The following is a 27,920-nucleotide window of genomic DNA, read 5'->3' as shown; positions in this document are numbered from 1 at the left end:
GCAGAGAGAGCTGGTGGTCTTACTACAGCATCCCTGTCGGATGCTCAGAAGGGAACTGTTTTCATTTTTTTTCTTTTCTCGCTGCACAGTCTCACGATTCTCGCCTTCCCTCAAAGTCCAGCAGCCAGCATTTGCAGGATGGTGATTTATTTCAATTCTGCTTTTATTAATAGCTTCCCAAATTTGGTAAAACCAAATCATCTTGCTGCTGCCCAGAATATTAATATGTACATTGACAGTGGAGCCACCTCAGCAGGGTGTGCTCACAGACACACACAAGCATAGATTTAAAGCTGAAGGAGTTTAAAATTTTACACTTTGCACTTTAAAACACATCTTGCATTTAGCTCGAAAAGAAATGCATGTCTATTATCCCCCACGCCATGGCTTCTTCCGTGTCTCTTAAAACGTAAACTCACCTTCACCACACATTTTATAAAAATCTTTTTCCATTTTCACATCTTGGCGGGGGGACAGATTTTCATCTTGACAAGTCAATTCCCTTTAAATGTTTTGAAGATTTTTATGTCTTTAATAGCACATTTTGCAAAGAAAGGGATTTCTTGGTTTGTGGATAAGATTATACACTCAAATACAAAATATTTAGGTGTCTAGGGGACAAAGCTATGTAGTTGTGATTGATAGGTCTTTTCAGCATGGTAAAGGGAAATCAGCTTGGGAGTTTTCTTTGTTGAAATCCTTTCTTTGTTGATTGCTTTGCCTCTGGCTGAGCCCTTGGAGGAAAGCTTCCCGAAGTGGGAAGACTCTCTGCCCTGTCTCCCTTATCACCGTCATTCAGCCAACTTGTGCTGAATGCGCTGGGCACCACACTGTGTCCATTAGAAGCCCCTCCCCACAATTTCAGCCCAGAATAGGATTTTAAGATTGAGCTGTGATCAGAGCATCCTCTTGCCCTCTGTGAGACCCCCATCCAGACTGGGGCCCTCTTCACACGCGTGTGCACCTGCTCAGGCCGCTGTCCATCATCGGGGCTGATGGAGGGTGGCTGCAGGGCTCAAGACCCACATCATTTCTACAAGGTTTGTGGTTGTGCTAGTCACTCCGTCATGTCCGACTCTTTGCGACCCTATGGGCTGTAGCCCGCCAAGCTCCCCTGTCCATGGGATTCTCCAGGCAAGAATACTGGAGCAGGCTTTGGAAGAAACCAAATGAACTTGGTTCTGAGGGAACCAATGTATTTTCTAAATCACTTGTTAGAACTTGGCCTCATAGACTCCATGTTCTTAAAATGAGGCCACACAAAGCAAAGATGATCAGGGATGGGATCTAGTCAGACTGGGGTGAAAAGAGCTTCAAGCTCAGTCACAAAACTGATACCGAGAAAGTAATCAGTGGTCTGCATCCGCCACAAGGCTGACCCTCGACTTTGAGATTTGGGGGAAGCATGTTTTTTTGTGTGTTCTTTTCAGAGGCATTAAAAAATTGTGGTAAAATACAGTAACAAAATTTATCTTTCTAAGCACTTTCGAGCATAGTGTTCAGCAGTGGCAAGCGCATTCACTTTGTTGTGCAGCCAATCTCCGGAACCCTCTTCATCTTAGAAGACTGAAACTCTTTGCTTGTTAATTCCCCATCACTCCTCCTCCAAGCTCTTGGCAACACCTTTCTACTCTCTGTCTTCTTAGGACCATTTTAAGTGCCTGAGCTGTTAAGGCTTTTTCAGCTATGAGTAACTGAAGCCACTGGAAATGGCCAAAGTAATAAAGGAATTTCATAGACCCAAGGGAATCCAAGGAAAGGTTGGGCAGTCAGCCGCAGAAAGGCAAGAATGGGCCTCAGGGGCAGATGGCGGCCAGGCCTCAATTGCCACCAAATGCCTGCATCCCTGCTGCCTTCTATACCTTGGCTGCACCTCTCACTCTCCATAGAGAGGCTTTCTCCACACCACAGAGAACGCGGCTCCCTGAAGCTCCAAATTTACTTCATCCACCAGAGAGTCATTGAATGGAGAAGATCTATGTTTCTAATATAAATTCCTAGTGAGTGAAAGTCGCTCAGTCATGTCTGACCCTTTGCAACCCCATGGATTATACAGTCCATGGAATTCTCCAGGCCAGAATACCGGAGTCGGGTAGCCTTTCCCTTCTCCAGGGGATCTTCCCAACCCAGGGATCAAACCCAGGTTCTCCCACATTGCAGGCAGATTCTTTACCAGCTGAACCACCAGGGAAGCCCTAAATTCATAGGGAGGAGGCTTATTGAATCAGATGGATCAAAGGTTCATTCCTAAACCAATCAGTCATGGCCAGGATGGTAGAGATACTATCATTGGCCCATCTTAGGTCAGGTTCCCACCTCTGACCATTCAACTATGGCTATAGGAGGGGCAAGTAAGATTAAGACAGACCCCATGCATAAAGGGCTAAAGGAATTCCAGGCAGAAGGGACCAGTGATGCTGGGCAGGTAAAGCAGATGGTATTTACTAGCACGTCCTTCACTTCCTCTTCCTCCACCAGATGTCGATGAATTTCAGAGCCACTCAAGCACTGTTTTGCTCCCACCCACTTGCTGTGATGAGTCTTTCCAGGAGCTGCTCCCTTCTCCAGATCTTCCTTTTTTGCCACCAACAAGAGATGACATCATCATCTGCAGGGTATCAGACACACATGCTCATATACTCTCTCTCCATCTCTCCTTGTCTTTCTCTCTCTTTCCAACGAAAGATTACCTGTTAGGGTCTGATAATGTGATTCTTCCCATCATTATTCTTATATTCTAAAAAACAGATTAAAGGCCAAAATCTTTTCAGAACCCCCTGCCTCAAATTCACACCTGCTGGAGGAATCCCAGGTCCCTGGTCACCCCCTCTCCTTCTCTGAGCCAGCCTACAGCACTCCCTAGTTGGAGCAGCCTCAGAGCTGCTGGTGAGAAAACAGAGGGAGGTTTTCTCCTCATTCTTGTTATTATCCTAATTCCTTTATTTCGTGACATTTAACCAGGTGGCCTCCATCTGTGTTATATTGGTCAGATTATCCTTGCCTTTAAAGAACTGTCTCGGCATTTGAGCTTGAGCAGACTTACAGGCAGGAAAACACTTCCTTTCCACAGCATATTAACTGAAGAGCAAACCCCAACCGTGTCCTGGGAGGTCTGCATCCCAGGCTGGTTGGAGGCCACAAATCCATGGCAGCAGGGTCCCCACAGGGACACTGGGACCCTACATGGTGTCCCCATAAAGCCCTGTTCCGACTGACAGCTCTGGACCTGGCTCATATTTGACCATGTATTTATGGTCCGCTTTGAGTCATGTGACCCACATGCAATTGAATGACTATTAATCCCATCTGAGTTTCCAGACACCTTGCAGCCTGCTGCTCAAAGCCTGAGTCTAAGGCTACTGAGCACCATTCACAACTTTGAAAAAGTGAGAGAAAGTTTTTTCAAGTGTTATGCTATATTTCTGATCCTAGTATTTCTCTAGACTTTTCTGCCTAAAAAGTAGGATGGGATCATAGTACTGAAAATCAAGGAGTTTTCAATATTAGTCAGGTTTGGTGCTAGCAGGCTAAAGGGAAGATTATTTATTGAGCACCTACTGTGTGCTTACAGAGCACCTGCTGTGTGCTCAGAAAAGCATGAGGCTCACAGACTACCACCAGGGAGCTGTGTCCATTTTTCTTTATGCTGCTCAAGAAAGGTTGACTTCCTTTGAGGAACCATGCAGCCTCCACTCTTAGATTGTGTGGCTTTTAAGCACTGCCTTTTCTCCAATTTCACCATTGGCCGTTTGACGCAGAGCTACCCATTCAGACTATTTCCCCTGGTTGATGCATAAAAGGGCATATGACTCAAGGCTGGCCCTCCAGACTCATTGCTTGGACTTTTGCTAGAATTATTGGGGAAAAGCCTTTTCTTTCTGTTTGCTTTTTAGCTTGTAAGATGGTGGTCTGGAGTGTTTGGTGGCTATAGACCTCCCCATTTTACAGACAAGTGAACTAGAGCACAGAGAAAATAAATAAATTCTGTAAGTCTATATAGTCAGTTTTAGGGAGAGCTGGGGTTCAAATTCAGACATAGATTCCAGAACCTATGCTCCACAAGGGTGCCTCTCACACAATCCCTATGCCTCGCATTATAGACAATAGGGGACTCCTTACACTCCCCATAGCTCTTTCTTCCCGGAAGAAGCCCCTTCCAGAACTTTCTCCCTGAAGCAACAATCCCTGGTTTAGCATACCCTGGGTTAGAAGGGCTGATCTCTGGACAAAAAACCCAAAAACCAAAAAAAAGACATGGACAAGATATGGCAAATAGCCTACTAGAGAGCATAGAAAAAGGACTCTTAATTTGCCTTGGACCTCTGACCTCTTTGAGAATTTGGTTCCCCCAAAATAGTTTGTATACACTTGAAGGATTGAACATGACAAGGTTCTTTTGGTTGCAAATGACAGAAACACAATTTGAATCAGCTTGGTTAAAAGAGGAGGAAGTACTGGTTCATATAACTATGGTGAAGTGAAGTCACTCAGTCGTGTCTGACTCGCAGTTGTGTCCGACTTGCAGCGACCCCATGGACTGCAGCCTACCAGGCTCCTCTGTCCCTGGGATTTTCCAGGCAAGAGTACTGGAGTGGGTTGCCAGTGCCTTCTCTGATAACTATGGTAAGAGCAAGGATACAGCCAGGCCAAGGAACAAGGGAACCAAGGACAAGAGCTTTGCTTTTTATTTTTTTCTGTGCCACTTTCTATGTGTTAGTTTCATTCTCTCTGATCCATGGTAAACAAAATGTTTGAAATTGAGGCTCACTTCATATTGAGAAGCCATATCATTGCCCCAACTCAATTTCAAAAATATCCTCGGGAAGGACTCCAACTGGCCTTGAGTTGTTGACACAACTCTGCGGTTGTGAAAGCAGAGAACTGGAGCAGCAGAGGCTATCACCACAGGAGAAGGGGCGCTATACTCAGAAGAGAGGGTGCGGCACAGACAGAGCAATGACGACCTCGGTAAAGAGCCCAGTGGGACACTGTGCCTGGAGCCTAGAGCTGTTGTTGTTCAGTTGCCCAGTTATGTCCAACTCTGTGTGACCCATGAACTGAAATGCGCCAGGCCTCCCTGTCCCTCCCCATCACCCGAAATTTGCCCAATTTCAGGTCCATTGCATCGGTGATGCTATCCAGCCATCTCATCCTCTGTTGTCCCCCTCTCCTCCTGCGTTCACTCTTTTCCAGCATTGGGGGCTTTTGCAATGAGTCAGCTCTTCATATGAGATGACCAAAATACTGGAGTTTCAACTTCAGCATCAGTCCTTTCAATGAGTTTTCAGGGCTGATTTCCCTTAAGATTAACTGATCTGATCTCCTTGCTGTCCAAAGAACCCTCAGGAGTCTTCTCCAGCACCACAGTTTGAAGGTATCAATTCTTTGGCACCCTACCTTCTTTATGGTCCAGCTCTCACAACCGTACATGACCACTAGGAAGACGACAGCCTTGACTGTATGGACTTTTGTCGATAGAGTAATGCCTCTGCTTTTCAACACGCTGTCTAGGTTTGTCATAGTTTTCCTGCCAAGAAACAAATGTGTTCTGATTTCATGGCTGTAGGCGCCATCCACAGTGATCTTAGAGCCCAAGGAAAAGAAATGTGTCACTCAGTTCAGTTCAGTCTCTCAAGTCATGGCTGACTCTTTGTGACCCCACGGAAAGCAGCACTCTACCCTTTCCCCCTCTATTTGCCATGAGGTAATGGGGCCGAATGCCATGATCTTAGTTTTTTTTTTTTTTAACATTTAGTTTTAAGCTGGCTCTTTCACTCTCCTCCTTCACCCTCATCAAGAGGCTCTAGTTATTCTTTGCTTTCTGCCGTTAGAGTGGTACCATCTGTATTTGAGGTTGTCAGTGTTTCTCCCACCTATCTTGATTCCATCTTGTAACTCATCCAGCCTGGCGTTTCTCATGATGTGATCAGAGTATAGATTAAACAAACAGGGTTTAAATAAATGGATTAAATAAACAGAGCCTAGAGCTATGTCTAAAAAATAAAGTGGAAAGCTGAGGATACTATATGAATAATTCAGAGAAACATTCATCCCAGGCCTGATTATCTGAATCATTCAAGGGATATGTTTTGACCAAGATTACCCAGAATGTGGCCTTCAGATTTTCCTTTCTTTGCTCAAGAATTTATAGTACAGGGAAAATTACTTTAGAAAAAAAAAAAAAGAAGATATGGATTTCCTATTGGAAAAATATAGCACTCTTCGATTTGAAGTTTCTTGTTTCTGCACCTCAAAAGAGGGGGAAAAAACTCCTGTGATCTAATTGGTTTAGTCTAGACTCTGTATCCAATATGAATTGTGCAGAATCCTTAGGAAATACTCAAACAAGCTTTCATTTTAAATTAATTTTATTGCATTAGTTTCAGGTATACAACACAGTCATCCAATATTTTTATGGATTATACTGTCTTTAAAATTATTATAAAATATTGGCTATATTCCTAGTGCTTTACAATATAGCCTTGTAGCTTATTTATTTTATACAGTCATTTGTACCTCTTAATCCCCAGCTTCTGTCTTGCTCCCCCCCGTTCCTTCTCTCTACTGGTAACCACTAGTTTCTTCTCTATGTCTGTAAGTCTATTTCTGTTAGTAATATTCATTCTGTTTGTTTCATTTTTTCTTAGATCCCACATAAAAGTGGTAACATACAGTTTTTTGTCTTTGTCTGACTGATTTCACTTAGCATAATGCCCTCCAAGTCCATCCCTGTAGCTGCACATGGCAAAATTTCATTCTTTGTTATGGCTTAGTGATCATCTTCTTATCCATTTACCTGTTGATAGCTACTTGGACATAGTATGCTACTGGTGAAGAGCAGAGAAAAGAATGAAGTGGCTGGGGCAAAGCAGAAACAATGCTTAGTTGTGGATATGTCTGGCGAAGAAAATAAAATCCAGTGCTCTAAAGAACAGTATTGCATAGGAAGCTGGAATGCTAGGTCCAAGAATCAAGGTAAATCGGACATGGTCAAGCAGGAGATGGCAAGATAAACATTGACATCTTAGGAATCAGTGAACTAAAATGGATGAAAATGGGTGAATTTAATTCAGATGACCATTATATCTATTATTGTGGGCAAGAATGCTATAGAAGAAATCCCATAGAAGAAGTGGAGTGGCTCTCATAATCAATAGAAGAGTCCAAAATGCAGCACTTGCAATCTCAAAAGTGACAAAATGATCTCGTTTCCAAGGCAAAACATTCAGCATGACAGTAATCAAAGCCTATGCTCCAGCTGCTAATGTCGAAGAAGCTGAAGTTGACCAATTCTATGAAGACTTACAAGACCTTCTAGAACTAACACCAAAAAAGGACGCTTCTACTTCATAGGGGATTGGAATGCAAAAGTAGGAAGTCAAGAGATACCTGGAGTAATAGGCAAGTTTGGCCTTGGAGTACAAAACGTAACAGGGGAAAGACTAACAGAAGTCTGCCAAGAGAACATAGTAAACATACTCTTCCACCAGCACAAGAGATGACTCTACACATGGACACCACCAGATGGTCAGTACCAAAATCAGACTGATTATATTCTTTGCAGCCAAAGATGAAAAATGGAGTAGTTCTATACAGTCAGCAAAAACAAGACCTAGAGCTGACTGTGGCTCAGATCATCGGCTCTCATAGCAAAATTCAGTTTTAAACTAAAGAAAGTGAGGGAAAACCAACAGGTCATTCAGCTATGACCTAAATCAAATCCCCTATGATTATACAGTGGAGGTGATGAATAAATTCAAGGGATTAAATCCCGTAGACAGAGTGCCTGAAGAACTATGAACAGAGGCTTATAACATTGTACAGGAGGCAGTGACCAAAACCATCCCAAAGAAAAAGAAATGCAAAAAGGCAAGTGGTTGTCTAAGGAGGCTTTAGAGATAGCTGAGAAAAGAAAGAAGTGAAAAGTAAGGGAGAAAGGGAAAGGTATACCCAACTGAATGCAAAGTTCCAGAGAATAGCAAGGAGAGATAAGAAAGCCTTCTTCAATGAACAATGCAAAGAAATAGAGGAAAACAACAGAAGGGGGAAGACTAGAGATCTCTTCAGGAAAATTGGAGATATCAAAGGAACATTTCATGCAAAGATGGGCACAATAAAGGACAGAAAGGGTAAAGACCTAAAAGAAGCAGGAGAGATCAAGAAGAGATGGCAAGAATACATAGAAGGACTGTATAAAAAGGGTCTTAATGACCCAGATAACCACAATGGTGTGGTCACTCACCTAGAGCCAGATGTCCTGGAGTGTGAAGTCAAGTGGGTATTAGGAAGCATCGCTCCCAATAAAGCTAGTGGTGGTGATGGAATTCCAGCTGAACTATTTAAAATCCTAAAGGATGATGCTGTTAAAGTGCTGCAGTCAATATGTCAGCAAATTTGGAAAACCCAACAGTGACCACAAGACTGGAATTTCACCCCAGTTCTCAAGAAGGGCAGTACTCAAGTATGTTTAAACTACCAGAAAATTGTGCTCACTTCCCATGTTAGTAAGGTTATGCTCAAAATCCTTCAAGCTAGGCTTCAGCAGCACTTGTATCAAGAACTTCCATACATACAATCTGGCTTTAGGAAAGGTAGAGGAACCAGAGATCAAATTGCAGCATTTGCTGGATCAAAGAGAAAGCAAGGAAATTCCAGAAAAAACATCTACCTCTGTTTCATTGACTATGGGAAAGCCTTTGACTGTGTGGGTCACAACAGACTGTGGAAAGCTCTTAAAGAGATGGGAACACTAGACTATCTTACTTGCCTCCTGAGAAACCTGTGTGCAGGTCAAGAAGCAACAGTTAGAACCTTATATGGAACAACTGACTGGTTCAAAATTGGGAAAGGAGTACAACAAGGCTGTGTGTTGTCACACTGTTCATTTAATTTATATACAGAGTACATCAGGAGAAATGCCAGGGTGGATGAATTACCAGCTGGAATCAAGATTGCCAGGAGAAATATCAACAAACTTTTTATGCAGATGATACCACTCTAATGGCAGTGAGCAAAGAGGAACTAAAGAGTCACTTGATGAGGGTGAAAGGGGAGAGTGAAAAAGCTGGCTTAGAACTCAGTATTTATTTATTTATTTTAAATGTTAATTTATTTATTTTAATTGGAGGCTCATTACTTTACAATATTGTATTGGTTCTGCCACACAACAACATGAATCCGCCATGAGCGTACACATGTTCCCCATCCTGAACCCCCCTCCCACCTCCCTCCCCATACCATCCCTCTGGGTCATCCTAGTGCACATGTACTCCAATGTTCATCACAGAACTCAGTATTTTTTAAAAAAACAACTAAGATTATGGCATCCAGTCCCATCACTTCATGGTAAATAGAGGGGGAAAAGGTGGAAGCAGTGACAAATTTTCTCTTCTTGGGTTCTGAAAGCACTGCAGGTGTGAGGAAAGCTATGACAAACCTAGACAGTATTTTAAAAAGTGAAGACATCGCTTTGTCAATAAAGGTCCATATAGTCAAGGCTGTGGTCTTTTCAGTAGTCATGTACAGATGTGAAAGTTGGACCATAAAGAAGGTCCAGCTTCTTTATGTGGAAGAAGTTATCAGTGATGCTTTTGAACTGTGGTGCTGGAGAAGAATCTTGAGAGTCCCTTGGACAACAAGGTGATCAAACCAGTCAACCCTAAAGGAAATCAACCCTGAATACTCATTGGAAGGACTGATGCTGAAGCTGAAGCTCAATACTTTGGCCACCTGATGTGAAGAGCCGGCTCATTGGAAGAGACCCTGATGCTGGGAAAGATTGAGAGCAGAAGGTCAAAGGGGAGACAGAGGATGAGATGGTTGAATGGCATCACCAATTCAATGGACATGAACTTGGGCAAACTCTGGGAGATAACAAGGGACAGGGAGGCATGGTATGCTGCAGTCCATGGGATCACAAAGAGTCAGACATGACTTAGCCACCAAACAACAAATAACCTTCTACTTTTCTGTCTATTCATTCTATTAATTTTTAACAGTTTTAAAAATCAATCACTTTTTAGAATCCAGAGGCACATTAGAATTTTGTTGGAATTTTTTTGTAAAATACAAATATCCAGCTTTTTTTTCTCCAAAGATCCAGATGTGACTCTAATGAGCAGCCATATTTAGAAACAACTGACCTATATGATAGTCTTTCACTTGTGTCTAGTTTGTTTCACTTTTTCTATTTCACATTCAGTGATCCCATTTCATTTAGTTTATCCTTTTCAATTTCTCCATCTTTTTTGTTATTCTTTCTCAAGACTTTTCCAAGTATAATAGATTAAAAAGCTGTTATATATATATATATATATATATATATATATATATATATATATATATATACTTTTTAGAAAACAGGAAAAGAAATTGACTTGTTATGTACAAGTGGTCCTCTGTAAAATTCTCAGTTGTTTTTATCAGCAGAAACCTAACATGCCAGAAGGCAGTAGGATAATACATTAGGAATGCCGAAAGAAAAAAGAATCTATTCAAGGATGTTGTATCTGGCAAAACTATCCTTCAAAATGAAGAAGAAATGAAGACTTTCCCAGATGAACAAAAGCTGAGAGCGTTCACTACTAAACCTGTTCTACCAGAAATGCTAAAGGGAGTCCTTTTAGCTGAAACAAGAAGATGGTGGACAGCAACATGAAGCTGTACAAAAATAAATATTTCTCCAGTAAAGGTAAAATACAGGGACAAATGTGTAAACTATATTATTGTATTATTATTGTAATTTTGTTGCATGGAATTAGAAATAAAATTATAAATTTATGTTGTTAGGTATGCAACACCTAAAGGTGTAATTTATGACATCAGAAGCATAAAGTGGGGAGGTAGGGTGAATTTGTTAAGGATAGAGTTTTTGTATATGATTGAAATTATCAGTTTGATATAGAATGCTATAACTTCAAGATGGTTTATGTGATTGCAGCAGTAACCACAATGAAAATGTTTAGAGAATATATGTAGAAAGAGATCAAAGCATATCACTATAAAATAAAAAAGAAGACAGTAAGAGAGGAAAGGAGGGATAAAAAAATTTTTTATCCCCCCAAATGTTATAAGATACACAAAAAAGTTAATAATATGCCAATAGTAAGCCCTTCCCTATCAGTAATTACTTTACATGTAAATGGATTAAACTCACCAGTGCAAAGACAGAGGCTGACTGAATGTATTGAAATAGTATCCAACAATATACTTTCTACAGGAGACTTGCTTTATATTTAAGGACACAAAGGCTGAAAGTCAAAGAATGGAAAGAGATATTCCATGCTTTTAAATAGTAACCAGAGGAGGAAAGGAGTAGCTATACAAATATCAGACAAAGTAGAGTTTAAGTCAAAAACTCTTACTAGAAACAATTAAGGACATTATAAGTGATAAAAGGGTCAATTCACCCAGAAGATATGACAATGGTAAACATTTATACCCTAACCCTCAGAGCTCCTAAATATATAAAGCAAACTTTGACAGAACTGAAGGGAGAAACAGCAAAACAATAATAGTAGGAGACTTTGAGATCACACTTTCAATATCACACTAAAGGACTGTAGCTCACCACGCTCCTCTGTCCATGGAATTCTCCAGGCAAGAAAACTTCAAGTCGGTAGCTGTTATGTTCTCCAGGGGATCTTCCCAACCCAGGGATCAAACCCAGGTTTTCTGCATTGTAGGCAGATTCTTTACATCTGAGCCACCAGGGAAGCCCAATAGCAGGAGATTTCAATATCACACTTTCAGTATTGGATAGAAAACTAGAGTGAATATCAGTAGGGAAAAGAGGGCATGAATAACACTATAGACCAATTAGACTTAATATATGTATACCAAACTCACTACCAAACAATCACAGAATATGCATTTCTCTAAAATGCACATGGAATATTCTCCAAGACAGACTATTACAAAACAAGTCTTAACAACTTGAAGAAACTAAGCATACAAAGGATCTTTTCTGATCACAATGGAATAAAATTAGAAATTAATAGAATGAAAACTGGAAAACAGATATGTGGATATTAAACATACTCGTTAACAACAAAAAGGGTCAAAGAAGAAGTCAAAAGGAAATTAGAAAATATCCTTAGACAAATTAAAGTAAAGACACAAAATGCCAAAGTTATTGGATGCAATGAAAGCAGTGCTAAGAGGGAAGTTTATAGCTATACATGCTTACATTAAAAAAGAAAACAAGATCTCAAGTCAACAACTTTAAAGTTACTCAAGTAAAGTAAAGTTACTCTTCAAAGAACTAGAAAAGGAAAACAAATTAAAGCCAAAGTTACCAAGGAGGGAGGGAATAATAAAAATTAGAGCAGAGGTAAATGGAATGGGAAATAGAAAAACAGAAAAAAGTCAACCAAATGAAGAGCTGGTCTTTTTAAAAGATCAACAAAATTGGCAAACCCTTATTTAACTTAAGAGAAAAAAAAATAGAAGTCTAGACTAAAATTCGAAATGAAATATGGGCCATTGTTACTGATGCCTCAGAAATAAAAAAATGTTTATAAGATAATACTATGAATAATTTTGACTCTTCCCTGGTGGCTCAGATGGTAAAGTGTCTGTCTACAATGTGAGAGACCTGGGTTCAATCCCTGGGTTGGGAAGATGCCCTGGAGAAGGAAATGGCAACCCACCCCAGTCCTCTTGCCTTGAAAACCCCATGGACGGAGGACCTTGGTGCAGGCTGCTGTCCATGGGGTCGCAAAGAGTCGGGCACGACTGAGCCCCTTCACTGAGTGACTTTTATATAAACAAGTTAGATAACTTAAAAAAAATAGATAAATTCCCAGAAACACACAACTTATAAAGACTGAATCATAAAGTTTTATTTGATCACCTACTGAAAGTTTCTTTGAGGCAATATTTATGTTGAAATATTGATGAATGAAGTTTGAATGATAAGAAACAGTTTGGCAAATATTTAGAGCTGTAATGTCCAAAATGACCACTAGCTACCCAAATTTCAGTAGTTAAAATAAATTTTAACAAGTTAAAATTTTTAATTAAGCTTAGATTTTAATTTTAATTAAGCTTTAATTAATTAATTAATCCAGTTCCTCGGTTGCCCTATTCACAAGTCAAGTGCTCAAGAACCACATGCGGCTTGTGACTAGTATATTGGACAGAACAGACACAGAATATTTCCGTCATCACAGAAAGTTCTGTTGGATAGCACTGGTATGAAGCAGCAATTTTCAGGCAGAAAAAATATATAAGCAAAAGCTAAGATGAGAAAACCTTGAAACTCTGCTGCTTGAAAAGAAAGGCAGTGCAGCTGCAGGGGACTGATAGAAGGTAGAGATGCAAGTGATGAGCTTGGAGAGTTAGGCAGGAACAGGTTATGTAGGCACTTGAAGGCCATGAAAGAAATCTGGATTTTTATTCAAGTTGCTATGGAACTAGACTGAGGTGTTTTAAACAGGGTGGTGACATATTTTGATTCTATGTTAAAAAGATCATTCTAAAGGTTTTAAGATAAATAATTTACATCTCTGGTAGCTCAAAAGGTAAAGACTCTGCCTGCAATACAGGAGACCTGAGTTCAGTCCCTGGATTGGGAAGATCCCTTGGAGAAGGGAATGGCTACCCACTCCAGTATTCTTGCCTGGGGAATCCCATGGACAGAGAAGCCTGGGAAGCTACAGTCCATGGGGTGGCAAGAAGTTGGACACGACTGAGAAACTAATACTTTCACTTTCAATCACAAATACATTTTCATCTCAGTTGTGATTTTTTTCTTTGAACAAAAAACTATTTTAAAGGCAGCTTTTAAAAAATTTCAAAGTAGCGTTTTTCAGGGGATAATTTTTATTTCATTGATGTGGTCCAAAAATGTTTATAGTTGGAGAATTTAAGGCTTTTGTTTATAACCAAGTAAAGGGCCAGTTTTCATAAATAATTTGTGAGCATATCCAAAAAATGTAGAAATGTGTGTTCTCTATTTGTAGTATACCAAATATATTTCAAGTGTGTCAATTGCGGTATTCACGTCATTTATGCCCTTTTCATGTTGTGTGCTTATTTATATTTGCGCTGGTCGTCATTGCCGTGCGGGCTTTTTTCTGGTTGTGGTGAGTGGGGGCCACTCTGTTTTGGCTCAGAAGCTTCTCATTGGGGTAGACTCTCCTGCAGCAGAGCATGGACTTTAGGGCAGGCAGGCTTCAGTAGCTGAGGTGCTTGGGCTCAGTAGTTGTGGTTCCCAGGCTCAGTAGTTGTGGCACACTGGCTTAGTTACTCCACACCCTGTGGGATCTTCCCAGACCAGGGATCGGACTCGTGTCTCCTGCATTGGCAGGCAGATTCTTTACCACTGAGCCAACAGGGAAGCCTCCCTTTTCATTTTGTTTAGTTGGCTTATCATATTCCAAAAGACCTGGATCAAAGTCCTTCAGTACTAATATGGTCCTATCAAATACTTCATGCATTTCTAAGCATTTCTATTATACGTATTTTCTTACTTAGTTTTTTATTTCATAAGGATTCATATCTATTATTTTCTTCTTTGTGTATTATAATTTTTCCTAACAAAAATTCTTCTATCCCTTTTAATGCTTTTGACCTACTGCACTCTTTAATAGCCACATATTCATAGCATGGACTACTATTAATATATTTAACCAGTTCTCTGTACACAGATATTTGAATTATTTCCAATATTTGCTATCTTCAAGGTGCTTTTTACCTTTAACCCATCAAGCACTTATTTCCAACTTTTTGTTGATATAGATTAACAGAAAATATAAACTAATGTGTTTTAATGCATATATATGGAATTTAGAAAGACGGTAATGACAACCCTATATACGAGACAGTAAAAGAGACACAGATAGAAAGAACAGACTTTTGGACTCTGTGGGAGAAGGTGAGGGTGGGATGATTTGAGAGAATAGCATTGAAACATGTATATTACCACATGTGAAATAGATGCCGAGTCCAAGTTCGATGCATGAAGCAGGGCACTCAAAGCCAGTGCCCTGGGACAGCCCAGAGGGATGGGATGGGGAGGGAGTAGGGAGGGGGGTTCGGGACTGGGGGACACATGTACACCTGTGGCTGATCCATGTCAATGTATGGCAATAACCACCACAGTATTGTAAAGGAATTAGCCCCCAATTAAAATAAATAAATTTACTTTTTTAAGAAAGACATTATGAGACAGTTGCATTAGTCACGACTATAAGGGATATGCGTGATGTTTTTAAAAATCCAGCTTTCTCCCCTCTTGGTCTACCTCTATAGTTCATGACACTTGGGAATCAATTTAACTACTGGATCATTAAAGCCAGAGGCAAAATAAATTATGTTGAACAGCTTTAAGTTAAAAATTTAATACTAGTGATAAACGTATAGAATGATTCACCAGATAACTGAGAGCAAACTAAGAGTATTCAGAATAGAAGAGATCTTGCGGATGGTACAAAGACAACTTTGACATTTAATCTAACAGCATAAAGCTGAATGAGATCAGAGGGACTTTGAAATTATACTTCTGTACGGCTGCTGTTATAGAAAATCACCAGGGAATGTTACTGAATTTGTTAAGCACTACTTATAATAAAAAATTATTATCATCCAAGAAAAGAAGAAAACCATTGATTGCAAAGGTACACATTCCATGGCTGTAATTTAAATGAAATCACTGACACATTTGTGACACTGTGCAGAACACCATCTCCAGCCTTTTCCTGTCAAATTATTAACGGAGAACTGGAGATTATTTGATAAAAGGCTGAAAGGAAGCTACTCTGAGCAAAACAAGTTTCAGTGACAGAGAAGCAGGTGCTGATGAATAAAACATTGAGGTGGTGGAGTACAATGAGGTATATAAATGATCTGAATGTGCAGCTCATGAGGACTGATTCGTGTGACATAGTCCATTCTGGGTTAAGAAAAACAAAACAATCACAGGCTTTAAAAAAGAGTTTTCCTGCCAAGGAAACTATACATGAATTTTTTTTTTTGAATTATGACATTTCTTTTATAGTGATTCCTTGCCTTTGAGATGCAACTCAGGTCAATGAAGAATTCAAGATAAGAATAGAAATGGCCCTGGAGAAAAGTATCTTTCACACTTATATTCTGGGATAAATTCAATTAAATTCTCCCCTTGGATCAAAAATTGCCGTGGGTCTTCACGCTGAGATCCATCATGACTACAGCACATCTAAAAGGTGGGAGGAGTGATCTCAGAGAACTAGTAGAGAAAGACACGGAAACTCACCCGCCAACCAAATTGTTCAGTGTCCAGTGCCTTTGGTGGGAGCATTCCTCTGACTTGGTGAAATCCATGTCATTTTGCCCTTAATGAAAGTAAATTGCCTCTTTTTCTTGTATAGTTGAGTTAGTAGTAATTTACTGGCAAGGTTTAAACCACAGCGCAGGCACCACCCCAACACTGAGACAGCCCCATCCTCCTCAGAGGCCAGAGCTCCCCATGTGAAAAGGATGGGTAAGCTGGGTGGACTCTAAGGGCACCTGTGGACTTTACATTAAACGAAAATAAGAGGCTCCACACTGCTTAAACATCCATATCCCCTTAAACCCTGAACATGTGTGTAATAAGCTTGTTTCCCTCTGTTCATTCTCAGTGTTGAAAAACCTTAAGATACTTTGATCTAAAGGCCTTGGATTTAGTACCAAAAGCCCAGTTAACTAGTTCTTATCAGCAATGTTAATACTGTTACATCTCCAAACAGAAACAATAAAAAGTGTGAACACGGGAATTTCCTGACGGTCCAGTAGTTGGAACTCTGCGCGTTCACTGCCAGGGGCCCAGATTCACTCCTTGGTCTGGGAACTAAGACCCTGCAAGCCATTTGGTGTAGCCAAAAATAAGTGTGAACAGTATCTGACCACTCAGTTTCCTGTATACATATCTCATTTGATCCTTATAAAACTACTATTACTCCATTTTTTTCACATTGACTACTTAACATTTTTGATTGTTTATTGTGGTAAGCACTCCTAACACGAGATCTTACCCTCTTAACAGGTATTTAAGTGCACAGTATTGTCATTTACAGGCACTAAGTCATGTAGCGGATCTCTAGAACTTCAACATCTTGCATAACTGAACTTTTATGCCCATTAGTTGGCATCTCCCAATCCCCTCCCCACAGCCCCTGGCAATCATCATTTTATTCTTTGTTTCTAGATGCTTACTCCCATTTTATATATAAAGAAACCAAGGTTCTAAGATGTAAATAAATTGTACAGACCATACAACCAACAAGTAGAGAAGCCAGAGTTTGAGACCATACTGACTCAAAAGGCCAGTGTTTCCATGACACCTGTGAAAGGAGGTGGGCTTTTGTAAAAATACTAATGGCTAACTATTAGTGAGGAGTTTCTATATGCCTGAAACTATGCTAAGAGTCCCAACATGGCAGTTCCTTATCAAAAACTTGAGAATTTAGTATAATTGTCTCCATTTCACAGAGGAGGAAACACACGTAGGAACTAGAATATCACACTGAGAATCAAATCAGGCAAATTGGATCCTGAAGTTCAGTCGTGAAATCACTGAAAGTGCTGCCTCATTCCCAAGATGAAAAGGAAAGAGGGAGCTTACCTGCTCCCAAAGGTCTTGAAGGCATAGTTTTTTATACCAAATTATCTCCCGAAGAAAATAAGTCCCCTTGTTCTCTGACAGTGCCCTAAAGTGATGCTATTTTGGTAGTGACCCTAAGGATACAAGGATCCACCGTGGCTGAAATGCTTGCCTAGGAGCACAGACCCTTGGCTCTCCCTTCTGAATACAATGCCCAGCTGAGTTCCTTGTACCTCAAGGGAAAAAATAGAGTTTGAGAAGTTCTGGGGCACAGTAGACAGAAACCCAAATGATCATAGGTTATTGAAGGAGCCCAGTGACCAAATCCTGCCATAAGACTTAGGGCATCCCCAGAGCCTTGAAAGGAAATACAATCCCTCCATCTTGGAGGCATGCAGCTTCTCATTGCAAGAGTCTCCACACCACTTTGCCACACTTTTAATTTCTCAGTCATTTCTATCCTCATTCATTGATGACTCTGATACTGTGCTCAAGTCAGCCATCCTTTACCATGGCTCACTCTCTCAGAGCAAAGGTTCGAAGTGCTCTCTAAAATGCCCATGAAATTCTACCCTTTAAGCTATTCAACTCAAGCCCCCACCAATCTTTTCTCCAACTTCATGGAGACCTCCAGCCATTGGCTCTTATCAGTTTTCTCTTCTTATCCTTAGGCCAGCTAGTCACTAAGGACCATAACTAGTGCTTCAGTTCAGTTCAGTTCAGTTGCTCCGTCGTGTCCGACTCTTTGCGACCCCATTAATCACAGCATGCCAGGCTTCCCTGTCCATCACCAACTCCCGGAGTTCACTCAGACTCACGTCCATCGAGTCCGTGATGCCATCCAGCCATCTCATCCCCTGTCGTCCCCTTCTCCTCCTGCCCACAGTCCCTCCCAGCATCAAAGTCTTTTCCAATGAGTCAACTCTTCACATGAGGTGGCCAAAGTATTGGAGTTTCAGCTTTAGCATCATTCCTTCCAAAGAAATCTCAGGGCTGATCTCCTTCAGAATGGACTGGTTGGATCTCCTTGCAGTCCAAGGGACTCTCAAGAGTCTTCTCCAACACCACAGTTCAAAAGCATCAATTCTTCGGCGCTCAGCCTTCTTCACAGTCCAACTCTCGCATCCATACATGACCACTGGAAAAACCATAGCCTTGACTACACGTACCTTAGTTGGCAATGTCTCTGCTTTTGAATACGCTATCTAGGTTGGTCATAACTTTCCTTCCAAGGAGTAAGTGTCTTTTAATTTCATGGCTGCAGTCACCATCTGCAGTCATTTTGGAGCCCCCCAAAATTAAGTCTGCCACTGTTTCCCCATCTATTTCCCGTGAAGTAATGGGACCGGATGCCATGATCGTCGTTTTCTGAATGTTGAGCTTTAACCCAACTTTTTCGCTTTCCTCTTTCACTTTCATCAAGAGGCTTTTTACTTCCTCTTCACTTTCTGCCATAAGGGTGATGTCATCTGCTTATCTGAGGTTATTGATATTTCTCCCGGCAATCTGGATTCCAGCTTGTGTTTCTTCCAGTCCAGCGTTTCTCATGATATACTCTGCATAGAAGTTAAATAAGCAGGGTGACAATATACAGCGTTGACATACTCCTTTTCCTATTTGGAACCAGTCTGTTGTTCCATGTCCAGTTCTAACTGTTGCTTCCTGACCTGCATACAGATTTCTCAAGAGGCAGGTCAGGTGGTCTGGTATTCCCATCTCTTTCAGAATTTTCCACAGTTTATTGTGATGCACACAGTCAAACGCTTTGGCATAGTCAATAAAGCAGAAATAGATGTTTTTCTGGAACTCTCTTGCTTTTTCCATGATCCAGCGGATGTTGGCAACTTGATCTCTATTTATCCTTAAATCCAAATATGTACATGCTCCTGCACTACTCCTACAGCATCTGTTATTGAGACCCCACTCAGATACCCTTAGCAGGGAGGCACAGCCATACCCCAACTGCTGTGGGTGTTGGCTGCTAATGGCTCAGTCCTGCACCCTTCCTAAAAGATTGCCCTTGGTTTATGGAAGCCGCCTTACACAGAGATGCAAGAGAGCAGCTGATGGGTAATGGTGTAGGGTCATAAAGGTCCAGCCCCTTTGCCTCAAGGGTAGACAAACTCAGCAGGAGCAGTTCACAAGCCAGAGCTCCTTGAGGGGTTGGGCTGAGGCTGGATTTCTGAAACCACACCATTGCTTACCTTTCTTCCCCTTCAAACCCCTGCTTCCCATACTGCCTTTCATGTTTTTCTTGAGAACACCCCCACAGTAAATCAGTAGCACAAAATCCCCATGTCAGGCTTTACTTCTAGGGAACTGGACATAAGATAGCCTTCCCTTCTCCTGTCTTCTGGATCCTGTGCCATCCTGTCTTCCCAGGAACCTTGAGGAATCAACAGTCCTTTCTCTTTTCTTGGATCATTCCCATCAGGACTGAAACAAGCTCAAGCTTCTTCTATCTTAAAAAATTAAATCTTTTCTCAGCCCTACCTTCTTTCCAGCTACTGCCTTCCTCTCTCCTCTCTCTCATAGCCAAACTTCAACATTAGATTGTCAGAGATTTTATGTAATTCTTTTCATGGTTACATTTCTCCTTCCTATGTAGACTATAAAGTGTCCACTTTATGGAAGGATTATGGAGAACTCGAGCTATGGCCAGAAGCGAGCCGTTTCAGCATGTGCCCGACGTTCTTATTGTTATTTTGAGCTTTCCTGACATATGAGCTGGTGAACGCTGCCCCATGGTGCTGTTTACATGTGTCTCCTCCATTTCCTCACCTCCTACTCTTTTCTCAGCCCACTCCAATCTGGTTTCTTCCCTGCCACTTTACCTCTGACCTCAAAATGCTACTAAATCTAATGGATGACTTTCAGTTCCTACCCTGCTTGGTTCTCCCCCTCAGTCTTCAGCACCTTCCCTTTCCTCGGCTTCTCTCTCTTTGCATCCCTCTGCCTATCCAGCTGCTTGGTTCTCCCCCTCGGTCTTCAGTGCCTTCCCTTTCCTCGGCTTCTCTCTCTATGCATCCCCTCGGCCTATCCAGCTGCTCCTTTCTGGCTCCTTTTGACTTCCTCTTCTCAGTGCCCATTAAATGATAATCTCTCTCTCTCTCTCTCTCTCTCTCTCTCTCTCTCTCGTATCTATCTGGAGCCTTAGTTTTTCTCACTATGCATGTGCCCTAAGCTACTATATATGCATTTCCAAGGCTTTAATTACCATCTTTATACAATGGATTCACAAATATTCAACTCTTGTCTTTCCTTTGAACTCCAGACTCCGATTTTGCCACATGTCCTTCTGGCTACTTTAAATATGCCTTAAACAGAATATGTCCAGAATCAAATGCCTAGTTTTTCTACCCAAACTGCTCCAGTGCCAACTTGATAGACTTAAGGAATAGCACCATCACCCACAGAATTTCTCAAGTCAATAATTTATGAGTCACTTGTCATTCCTCCCCAATCACATATTCAATCAATCACGGAGCCCTGTTCATTCAATCTCTTAAATATCTCTCAGATATATCCCCCTCTACATACTTCCCCATGACAGCATGCCAGTTTACTCATCGATTCTCGTGTAAAACATCACAGTCATCTCCATGACTCTATCTATAATAATCTTTATGCCAATCAGGGGTTAGTTGCAAGTAGAAACCACTTGAGCTTTTATGTATTGTTGTTTAGTTTGGCTCTTTGTGACCCCATAGACTGTAGCCCACCAGGCCCTTCTGTCCATGGGATTTCCCAGGCAAGAATATTCGAGTAGCTTTGCCATTTAAGACAGGAAACAAGGCGCCTGCACAGTCCTGGAAGGACTGGAAGGCTCTGGGCTAGGCCTCCAGAAATAACATCCAGAATAATACAACAAGATGGGCCCAGCAGGGGAATTGCCCCCCTACCACCATCAGAAAGGTGGAGAATCAGGGAGCCATCACTATAAACTCTGGTGCTAAGAACATCACATTAGATCTGATCTGGGGTCCCAAAGGGAATAAAGTTGCCATTTTTCTGGTGCCTGACCCTGGGCTGCTGCTGCCAGGAGAGCCAATGGCCATGACCAATCTTGCCGGCTTCTGGACCTCCCAGATGCGTGTAATTGATGGAACATTATCTGCTACACAACCTGAGCTGGAACCTGGTCTTCTGCAGCCTCTGTCATACAGGAAGGTTTGGAGAGGCTGAACTGGACACTGAGCCCGTCAACAACCTCCCATCTGCCACCATCTTCCCATTGATATTCTCATATTTGCTCTTTCTCTCCCACCCCCTTTACTCTCTGCTGCCAGAACAATGCTTTTAAAGCTCAAGACAGATCACAAAATCTTCCTAAATGCTGACTGATGGTTTCTTATTGCTTTAAAAATATAATCCAAATCCTCATCATGGCCTATAAATCCATGCATAGTGTTTATCTCTTGCTTCCTATGGGCCGGGCACTGTACTAAGTGATTTTCATGGATTAACTCATGTAATTTTCAAAATAAGTTTATGAGTCAGGTACATTATCCTGGTTTTATAGATGAGCCAACCTTCCGAGATCAACTTCTCAAGGTCAGCCTAATTTAAGAGACAGGCGATTAGGCTTTCTGACTCCGCAGGCTGTGCGCTTAGCTCTGTGCTGTACTGTCCCCATCAAGACAAGCCCCGGCAATGTCTCCAGCCTCATCTTTTACCACCACCTCCCTCACATGCTGTGCTCTGCCCAGGCTGGCCAAACTCACTTCTAGAGGATGGTGTGCTCTCTTGTGCCTCCCAACTTTGAACTTATTGCTTCCTCTTTTAGAATGTTTTCCTCCTCTTTTTCCCCAGCTCATGTCTGCTCATCCTTCAGGACAAGAAGGCCAAGCACCTTTCCTCTGAGGAGCCCCTCCTGGTTCCCTGGAGGATGCTGAGTCCCTAGGATACCACATCTTTTCTACTGGAGCATGCCACCAAATTATCTAATAACTCTTTATTTAGGTGGAGGGACCTAGAGACTGTCATACAGAGTGAGGTAAGTTAGAAAGAGAAAAACAGTTATCACCTATTAATGCATATATGTGTAATCTAGAAGAATAATGCAGATGAACCGATTTCCAGGGTAGGAATAGAGATGCAGGCATAGAGAGCAGATATGCGGATACGGAGGCGGAAGGGGAGTGTGGGATGAATTGGGAGGTTAGGACTGACATATGCACACTACTGGGTGTAGAATAAGCAGCCTGGCGGAAACCTACGGTACAGTGCAGGGAGCTCAGCTCAGAACAGCTCAACTTAGGTGGGTGGGATGGGCGTAGGTGGAAGAGAGGTCCAAGAGGAAGAAGATACATGTATACGTACAGCTGATGCACTTCCTTGCACAGCAGAAACTAACAACATTGTAAAGCAATCACGTGCGTGTGTTAGTAGCTCAGTCGTGTCCGACTCTCTGCAACCCCATGGACTGTAGCCCCCAGGCTCCTCTGCCCATGGGATTCTCCAGGCAAGAATACTGGAGAGGGTTGCCATTACCTTCTCCAGGGGTTCTTCTCAACCTTGGGATTGAACTCGGGTCTCCCACATTGCAGGTAGATTCTTTATTATCTGAGCTACCAGGGAAGCCCAAATGTAGTCATATTCCAATAAAAAATTAATCAGAAAAAAATTCTTTAATATGTCTTCCTCAGAAAACTGCATGGTGACAGTTACCCTGCCTGTCATGTTCATCACTCTCCCAGGTGTCTAGAATTTTGCCTGCTACAAAATGAGCACTTGTAAATAGCGATACACTGACTGATTAGAGGAATGAAAAATTTTAAACTCATTATCCGAAATAAGAGTGACAAAAATAAAAACAGCTCAACAAAAAGCATGGACAAATTCCTCCTGAAAAAAAGAAAGAGGAGTGATTAAGGGAAACAGGGACGTTTACAGATGTCATCAAGCTCCTGGGTTCATTTAGGAGCAGAAAGCAGGGGGAGAGAGAAACAGAGCTGCAGTGCAACTGGATCCCTGCATATCGACTGGATCTCACCCCACGCCCACCTTGAAGGAAGTGAAGTGAAAGTCACTCAGTCATGTCCGACTCTTTGAGATCCCATGGACTGTAGTCTGCCAGTCTCCACTGTCCATGGAATTCTCCAGGAAAGAATACTGGAGTGGGTAGCTGTTCCCCTCTCCAGGGGATCTTCCCAACCTAGAGATAGAATCCAAGTCTCCCAAATTGCAGGCAGAATCTTTACCATCTGAGCCACCAGGAAAATCCAAGAATACTGGAGAGGGTAAATTATCCCTTCTCCACTGGATCTTCCCGATCCAGGAATTGAACCAGGGTCTCCTGCATTGCATCCCTGGTGGGCTTCCCTGGTGGCTCAGATGGTAAAGCATCTGCCTGCAGTGCAGGAGGCCCAGGTTTGATCCCTGGGTCGGGAAGATCCCCTGGAAAAGGAAATGGCAACCCACTCCAGTACTCTTGCCTGGAAAATTCCATGGACTGAGAGGCTCCTCAGAGCCTGGTAGGCTACAGTCCGTGGTGTCGCAGAGTTGGACACGACTGAGCGACTTCACTTTCTCCTGCATTGCAGGCAGATTCTTTACCAGCCGCCAGGGAAACCCATGCCCACCTTGAATTAGACCCAAATCCACAATGTTATATATCTAGGGGTTTGGGGTCAGCCGGGGAGTGTATATTTCACACCATGTGGCCAAACTTCAAAAATACTCTCTGTAAACATTTCTGTTCCATCCCCAAAGTTCTCGCCAGATGCCAAACTACTGACCTCCCCTTTCTCCTCCAGAGTAGCCCTTCCCACAGCTTCCCCAACCAGGCCAGACCCAGCTTCCTTCTCGCCAGAGGCTATCCAGATTCTGTGTGTCCCTGTCTTTCTTTCTTTGGGTAGGGCAGTGGAGTCATCCTCCTAGAAGCTCCAGGGAGCATCTCCACACTCAGGCCCTGCTCAATAACAATCCCTCCTTCTTGGGATCCATCTCCCATGGAAGGCAGTGCTTAGTTGCTCAGTTGTGTCTGACTCTTTGCGACCACATGGACTGTAGACCACCAGGCTCCTCTGTCCATGGGATTTCCCAGGAAAGAATACTGGAGTGGGTAGCCATTTCCTTCTCCAGGGAGGACTTTCCTGACCCAGGAATCAAAACTGGGTCTCGTGCATTGCAGGCAGATTCTTTACCAATTGAGCGAGGGTGGATTGTAAATATCGTAAGGATATTTAAGGGGATATTAAACCAGTGTAACTTTTGTCCCTGTTAATCCTTCCTTCCTGGTCATATGAGCTCCCACATCAAGAGCCGCACCAGTAGGCTCCGATCATACAGTGTGTTCTATGATGTAGCAAGAATGCTTTTCCTTCTGCTATTAAGTCTGAGCCCTGAAACTCAGGGCCCTGGGAAATAGGGTAAGTGCTCTCCAAAACAAAGTGCGAAATGAGTCATTACTTCCACCATGATGAAGTATAGGAAGAAGTAGGGTGAAGATGTCAGACACGTGTCCCCTCTGTCTTCCTCGCTGGGTACAAGTGTTGCTGGAGTTGGTAGAAATATCCTGTTAGGTAAGGGAGAGCCAAGATCATCATCAGTCTGGACGTTGGAAAGGATCATACTTCACTGGGCACTGCCTGGGGAAAGTGACATATATATGACCACACACAATGTGGCCCAGAATCACTCAGCGTGAGGGCTCCAAGAGGGTACCCTGCAGTGGCATGCCTGGATCTCTCAGGCCTGTGTATGGCTTCCAGGGACCTGGAAGTTCCTATAAGTTCCTGCGAAGGAGACAAGGTACAGAGAGGACTACTAGTACATCAGAAGCCTGTATCAGGAGGCCAGCAAGGCTGGGACCTCAGTGACTAGAGGCAATGACAGTGGAACCTAAGCAAACACTAGTTCAGCCATCAGACAGCTCAGCCAACCGACAGTGCAGATGAAAGAACTCAAAACTTCCCTACACCCAGAAGGGAGGCAGGGGAAGCGGGTAGGAAGAAATGGCTTTGAATTGACCAAATATTTACCTCCTAAAGACAGTTCTAAACCAAAAGAGACTCTTTACATGACTCAAGTGGCAGAAACCATTATTTGGCAAGTTTTGAGTGTGTTGGCTGCCTCCTGCCCTCTGCCCACCCTCTAGGCCATTCCCAGCAGAGAAGGCTGGAGAGCTATGGGGCCTGACAGCCCCCGGGCAGCTGACCTAAGAGAGACCTCATCCTTCAGAACAGAGGCATCCACATGATCACAAGAGGGATCCTGAGGGGCGCCATGCTGGAGCACACCTCCTGACTTTACCTGAAGGCTCTGGGTGTTGTCTGTCCCTCAGATCTCTCAATGTTGTCACTGCCTGTAGCTGGAAGGCTGGAAAAAAAAGCCCAATTACATTTTGAAACCCATTTAATTGTTTCTTGCAGTGAGCCCCTCTCCCAGGAGATGAGGAGGAGGCAGCCAGCTGCTATTTCACGTGAAAAGCACAGCCAGAGAAAGGCACCCAGAGGAACAGGGCAAATGTTTTGGAAGGCTACCAGGCTGCAGCCTGTCTGCACGCTGATTAGAGCATGACATCTCGTCAAGACAAGTTAAGCAAGAGTGAGGAACCCAAGTGTGAGTTCAGTTTGAATGCTATCGCCATAGTCTTTTATTGTGGACTTTATAGAAAGGTGGGTGATGGGATGGGAGGGCGAGGGTCCAGTGTGCAAGGGTTGAGCTTCTGGAAAAATGAAACTGCCAGGAGCAGCGGCTTTGGAAATGCCACTTCAGCTGTTTAAAGGCTATGGTTGGTTGTACAAAATGATCGTTATCTCGAGGTCTAAATTCTGCTGATTCAATTGCTCTTATTTGGATTCTCGAATTATTCCTGACAAGATAATAAGTCTCTTTCAAAACATTAAATTGGATAAATCTCCCTGCTGGAGGTCTCCAGTTCGATTTAATTTTCTGCAGATATTCTAAGGATCTAATGGGAAATCAAAATGAAAGGGCTTAATTGGAATTTCTCTAATTCCCCAACATGAGGTCTTTAGAACGTGAAGATGGTGGGCAACAAATGTTTCTTTTCTCTCTCTCTCTGGGTCTCTCTCTCTCTGTAAGTTCCACTCCTGACCTTTAGACCATCTTGTTAAACTTCCGTCTATAGAAGGCTAAGCACTAATCACAGAGCTTGATTTTTGTGACCAATTTTCATATATTCCCCAGTTTTCTTGAGAACTAGTAAGGCTGCATGCTGTGTCTTCAGCTGAGTTACACGGACACAGCACATCAAATGGGAATTTTCAGAGCTGCTGTTCTACAGAACCTGGAGACCTGAGAACTGAGCTTGTAAAGTCTCCTGGAAAATGGTAGGCCAAAATTCATTTCTTTGTTTCTCAGCAGCTGCCTTAGAGAAACAGCTTTGGGTGTTGTTACCATCTATGCTAGGCACTAACCATTACCCTTTACTGTGTCTACTGAATGCCAGGCACTTGGTTAAGTCTTGGTTAAGTCTTATACAAGTGTGTTTTGTTTAATCCATCTCCACACAATATCCCAATGAAGCAGGTGCTACAGTTGTCCCCATATTATGGATGAACAAGTAGGGTCAGAGAGAAGTGATTTATCCCAGGCCATACACTTAGTAAACAGTCTGTGTATAGAGAAGAGGGCAGATTTTTATGAATCTCGATCTGTCTGCCTCTCAAACTCACACTCTCATTACCCTAAGAATAGACCATCAAAGTTACACAAAAATTGTCTTTAATGAGCTTCCAGGAGAGGCTTATTGAGTTCAAATAACAAAGTTATCTGTTATCTTGTCAACACATCCATCATAGAACTAACTCTTCAGTCGCTTTCAGGACCTTTTACAGAGATGGACAAAGAGAGAGAGAGATGGAGAGAGAATGGGACATAATTTCCTCACCAAAGAGGTTGCTGTCACCTAGGCAGGAGATTGACGTGACAGTAACTACCTCCATGTTCTAAGGGTTCAGGGAGAAGACAGAGGAGCCACATTCGCTTTGCTTGGCAGACAGCCCAACTCATTAGAGGTGACATTGGTCACTTGAAGGGTCCTGGGACAAATAAGGAGGAAGTGCCTCACCAGAGAACCACGTCAACAGACAAAAGAACCCCTCCGCATGGGCTTTAGTCTGGTCCCTGCTAGCTACCCGAGCTGACAACTCCACCCCCAGATGACAGATGCTCCTGTCGCCTGGTATTAATGGCCCTCCCAGATTAATAGAGCCACAAGGGTAAAGACCAGCCAGCAGCTGCTTCGAATGGTAATTTTCCATGTGGACTCTGCTCTTGCCCTATCACTTCTTGACTTTTATCATCTGCCATGATGATACTGCAGAAAAGAATGTGTTGGCCAGGACACTCTTTCAGACTGGGCTTGCTCACAAAACTTCACAAT

This window comes from Budorcas taxicolor, chromosome 18, assembly GCF_023091745.1.
Source record: "Budorcas taxicolor isolate Tak-1 chromosome 18, Takin1.1, whole genome shotgun sequence".
In the NCBI taxonomy this organism is placed as follows: Eukaryota; Metazoa; Chordata; class Mammalia; order Artiodactyla; family Bovidae; genus Budorcas; species Budorcas taxicolor.
This window is presented reverse-complemented; position numbering follows the sequence as displayed.